Raw genomic sequence first — 5,673 nt, 5'->3', positions numbered from 1 at the left:
TGTAGATTTTTGAGGAATCTCCAAATTGTTCTCCACAGTGGCTGAACCAATTTACATTTCCACCAGCAATGTAAGACAGTTCCCTTTTCACCACACCCCCGCCACACTTATCATTTTTTTTTTAATCTTAGTCATTCTGACTGGGGTTAGGTGATATTTCATTGTTGTTTTGATGTGCATTTCCCTTAAAATGAGGGATGTTGAGCATTTTTTCATATGCCTTTTGGCTATTTGTATGTCATCCTTAGAGAGTAGTTTTTTCAACTAATTCTCCCATCTTTTAATAGGGTTGATCATCTTTTTTTCCAAACAGCTGCCTGAGTTCCTTGTGTATTCTAGTTATCAGTCCCTTATCTGACACACAGTTTACAAAAATATTTTCCCATTCTGAGGGCTGTCTAGTCACTCTAATTACTGTGTCTTTCGCCATGCAGAAACTTCGTAGTCTGATGTAATCCCACTTGTCTATTTTTTGGGATTATTGACTGTGCTTTGGAGGTCTTTTTAAAGAAGTCTTTGCCTACCCCAATGTCTCCCAGAGTTTCCCCAGTGTTTTCCAGGAGCAGTTTTCTGGTTTGAGGTCTTAGGTTTAGATATTTGATCCACCTTGAGTTGATTTTTGTACATTGTCTCCATTTTCTTACATCTCTGTTAGCTTTGTCACTATGAATATTCTAAATTCTTTATCTGACATTTCCACAAGTTTCCTTGTATTGTCTGTGGAGGATGAGGAATTATTCTTTTCCCTTGGGGGAGAGATATTTTCTTGACTTCTCATATTTCTAGTGCCTCTGCAGTGGTTTCTAGTCATCTGATGGATTATATGTTTTTTCCTAATTTTTGGAGTTAAATATAAACCTGACGGGATATCCTTTGAAAGTAACTTAACATTTTAGAGGCATGCAGGAGGAGGTGATCTACAAACTCTAAGCAGTACCATTTTTCTCCTTTGAGCAACTGATTCCATGGTACATGAGGATTACTCTGGCTAGATCTGGGGGACAGGAGGGTGAAGTCTGAAAACTGTCCCTTTTCTTTTCCTTTTTTTTTTTTTTAAGTTTTTTTCATAGGGCACGTATGCTCACCAGAGAGACACAGAGATAGTGAGAGGGAAAGTGAGAAATCACCTCCCAGGGAGGATATCCATGCCGCAATCCCTTATCCTATGTTTTCCTCCTGCGATTTTGGACATCCACAAACACATGCATCAAGCATGATTTTCAAACCTCTAGGTCCAGGACTGGAACTGCAGTCAGCCATGTGAGAGTCCAGTTCCTTAACCATTATGCCACCTGCTGGTCCATGGCATTGAACTCTATATATTAATCTTTTTAAAAAAATATTTCTGGGGTTTATTAATAAAATTATTAGTCAAAATTGTGAAAGCAATTTATAGATAGTAACAAAATAGGGGTTGGGGATAAAATGTTTCAGAAGCATCTTACAGAGTTCCAAAGAAACACACACCAGGCTAAAAACTACAGTTATACAATGGTTACACAACAGGTTCTATTCATTCCTGCATTTTCCTAATAAGTTCTTCCTTATATTTGTCTTTCTCTTTTCCCAGTTGTCGAAACTTGGCTTGGCTCTTTCTCCTTTCCCAGTTGTCAAAGCTTGGCTTATCATTCAGGAATTTTTTCCTCATCTTTGTCCAGTTTTTGCCTGGTGATAACTATCTTGCTCAGGTGAATACCCACATGGACATACTACTAGCCTTCTCATGTTGTGCTTCTCTATGTAGAAAACTTAATTCTGGGGCCAGCAGTTAACGTAATGGCTATGTTGTTGTACTCCCACATAGTCGACCGCGGTTCAAGTCCTGGACCCGGTAGCTTAAACTTACACCAGGCGCGTGTGCGTGCATGCCCAAGATCCCGAGAGGAGAATGGAGGAGAAGGGATTGCGGTGTGGCCATCCCCCTGGGGGATGATTTCTCACTTTCTATCTCTCTGTCTCTCTCTGTCTGTCTGACGAGCGCACGCGCCCTATAGCAAAAAAAAAAAAGAAAAAACTCTCAAAAAAATAAAAAACAAAACACAATTCTTCCTATATACCTGGGCTACCTTGCCAATTTGTTGACTTTTTTAATGTCTTCAAATCACATGGATCTCATTGTCCTTGCAGATGGGCATGGAGTGGCGATTGTACTTCTGCTGCTGGAGAGAGGGGATACATGATCTTCTTGCACACATGCAAAGGGGCATTGAAGTGGTGTTTGTGGTTTTTGCTGCTTTCAGAGATCATAAAGGGGTAAACTTCATGGAGACTGTCTACTGGACACCAGGCAAATTTGTTCTATATTAATCTTTTTTTTTTTTTTAAGAGAGATTTTTGCCATAGAGAGCCTGGGCTCACCAGCGATATATATATATAGAGAAAGTGAGAAATCACCCATCCACCCCCAGGGGGGATGGCCTTGCCATACTTCCTTCTTCTCTATTTATCCCTCCTTTTAGGATTTTGAGCATGCATATACATATGCCCAGTGTGTTTTTCAAGCCCCCAGACAGGAGTCAAACTGTGCAGTCAGCCATGTGGGATCCAGGTCCACATCACTGGCTGGCCCTTTAGTAATTTTTTTAAATTTCAGTTAATGGTTCTTTTCAATTACAAATTTCTTTTTTTTTTAAATGTGTCTGGGGACAACCAGGTGGCATGATGGTTAAGGCACCAGATCCCACATGACTGACTATGTGGTTCAAGTTCTGGACCTGGTGGCCTGAAAAACACATCATGCATGTGTGCATGTGCACGTGTGTCCAAAATCCCAAGAGGAGAATGGAGGAGAAGGGATTGTGGTGTGGCCATCCCCCTGGAGGATGATTTCTCACTTTCTCTCTCTGGTGAGTGCACTCACCTTAAAGCAATGCCAAACCCAAAACAGAGTGTCCATTTCTCTATTAAGAGTCTACATCTTTTCTCCCACTGATACTGTATTTTTCTTCAGTTCTTTAAACTGAATTTCCTTTAAATAGTTGAAAATATTTATAATAAATTCTTCTAAATCTTTGTCTGCTGAATTCAACAATTGGGTCTACTAACTGCATACTCTTTTTTTTTTTTTTTTTGGTCAGTATGGCCCCACTTTCCTGTTTCTCATCTGAACTCTAATGGTAAACTTTGTCTTCACGGTTCCTGCTTTGTTCTTTCTTCATAGCTTAACCTCCTGGTTTATGGGGAGAGAGGATATCCCAGGTTCTTACATAGTTTATATGTCATCTGAGGATTTGGAGAGAGAACATATTCAGATACTCCCTTTTTCAGTGGTTTCCATACTTTTTGGGACTCACTATCCAGCTATTTTTCTGGCTTTTATTTTCTGATAGTTCAAGTCCATAAGTCTTCAACTTCACCCTATTTCCCCTGAGCTACACGGTTATAGAATGCACTCAGTCGAAAAGGCAGTAAATTCACAGATCTTACCCCATGCATCTTTGTCTTTCAAGAGTATTTTTCTCTCTCATATCTGCATGATTTTTTGCCATGCACCCTTTGGTCTCTCCCTCACGTATGTAATCCAGAGATTAGGCCAGAGTTTATATCAAGGTTTTGTATCTCATTCCTTTTGTAGTTTTCTTGCTGTGAGGAATTCCTTTTATATCTGCAGCTGCTACTCTGGCTCTCATCACTGATCCCTAGCATGTTGAACCAGAAAATAAGGGTATGGTCTCTCACCACTGTTGCAGCTGTTAGCATTGGGAGTATTATTGGGCAAGAAAGCTACAAGTAAAATTATTACCCCTTTCTGGTGCAACTTTTTTTAGCATATACTATTCCCCAGCTACTGGCAAGTTTGGGATATTTTCTAGTGCCTTTAAGCAATATTTGTTGTATTTTACCCAGTCTTATAGTTATTTGCTGCAAGGGGCCCTTGTGACCATGTCAGTCTACTGCCTTTTTCAGAAGTGGATTGATCATATTTATTTTTAACAGGAAAATAAAAATAGTGGACAAAATACATTCATACCCTTATACATACAGACTCTGATAATAAAGGGACTTCAAAAAGTTCATGAAAGATTGGAATTAAAGTTTAGGACCACCTTAACCATAGAGGTTAAGGTGCTGGATCTCACATGGCCAACTGCATGGTTCAGCCCTAAACATGGCAGCTTGAAATTTATGCCAGGTGCGTGTACATGCATCCCCAATATCCCAAGAGGGTTAAGGAATGAAAGGGATTGCAGTGTGGCCATCTTCCATGGGAGATAATTTTTTAAATTTCTCTATCTCATCTCTTTTTGAAAAGCATACACACCCTATAGCAAAACTTAGGGGGAAAAAAGTATGAGTTTATTTTGGTGGGAAAATATTCTCAACTTCCTGCATAGTTTTATCATAATGCATTACTCCACGAACTGTTTGAAGTCCTCTCAGATATGTATAAGTATATATGGCATATATGTGTTATAAATGGCACCATATAATCATTTATTAATATTTTACCCAATTTGTTTTATGTAGGGACATGTTCTGAGTAGGTGTCACATGTCTTTTTGAAAGCACAGCAAGAGTTCTGTGGTGAAACCTTTCCCTCAAGAGGAGTGATTGTTGGAATTTACAGGGGCTGCTCTGAGGAAACATCTGCAGAGTTCAGGAAACATCCTGACCCCAAGTGAAGGCCAACCCTGCTCTGTCCCTTACTAAATCTTTATAGTTTAACCATTTCTCGTTGATGTATAGTGGCAATATCCCCCAACATCTGTAGCCATGTCTCACTTCACTAGATAAGAATTAATAAGTAAGACCTGTTCCTTTGTCATAACCAAAAGTATGTATGACAGCTGCATGTTATCTATATCAATTGTTTTTCTGTTCCTGTAATATTTAACTATGGATGTAGAATGTCAAAACCATCACGTAATCACCTTTTCCCCTCAGGAAATCCACCTTACTGGACATTATTGAGAGGCTTTTGCCAAGGAATTACTATTCATCCTTGTCATAATATTACACTGCCAAATTCCAAATGGGCTAATTGGCTCACTGTTGTGCTTGTTTTGCACCAGGTTTCAAAAGTCGTGTATGCTGGAAAATATATGAGACTTTCTGGCTTTTAAACACCCTTAAGCTCTGAACTCTATATGAAATAGCCCTGTGGCAGCTGTGTTGGCACCTGATCCCTAAGGCTACAGATGAGATCTGTGCCTTTCAGAGCTGGAGATAAGCAAAGTGGCTAGCTTTTGGGCATTCTGCCCACTAATTCCTCACACAAGTAAGGGCTACAGGTGCACAGTACTGTGGGAGGCTGTGCACCAGCGAGTCTGCTGAGGCCATTTTTCATGAGTCTCTTACTATTGCCACCTTAGGCTCAGAGAGCAAACAATTACAAAAATCCACAATTGGCTCCCCTTCAAAAAAACCTCACCTTCAACACCACACTCTGATTGGCCACTTCACATAGCAAATCGGTGAGCTTAGAATTCCTCAGATTTGCATATCCGGGTACCTCATGATTGGTCCACAAAGCAACCAATCATAACCTACCTTTTGCTATCCTTCATTCAACCAATCACAGCCCACCAATGTGTATATAAACACAATCTCTGGCCCATAAAAGACAGACGACCAGGAAGATGACAACTGAAGAGCCCAAAGAGCTGAAACACCGTGCAGTCTCCAGACGACCTGGGAGACCCTGAAGAGCTGTAACACTACATCGTCTCTGGA

This window comes from Tupaia chinensis, unplaced genomic scaffold (assembly GCF_000334495.1).
Source record: "Tupaia chinensis unplaced genomic scaffold, TupChi_1.0 Scaffold138910_1, whole genome shotgun sequence".
Classification (NCBI taxonomy): domain Eukaryota; kingdom Metazoa; phylum Chordata; class Mammalia; order Scandentia; family Tupaiidae; genus Tupaia; species Tupaia belangeri.
Note: the sequence above shows the minus strand (reverse complement) of the source record.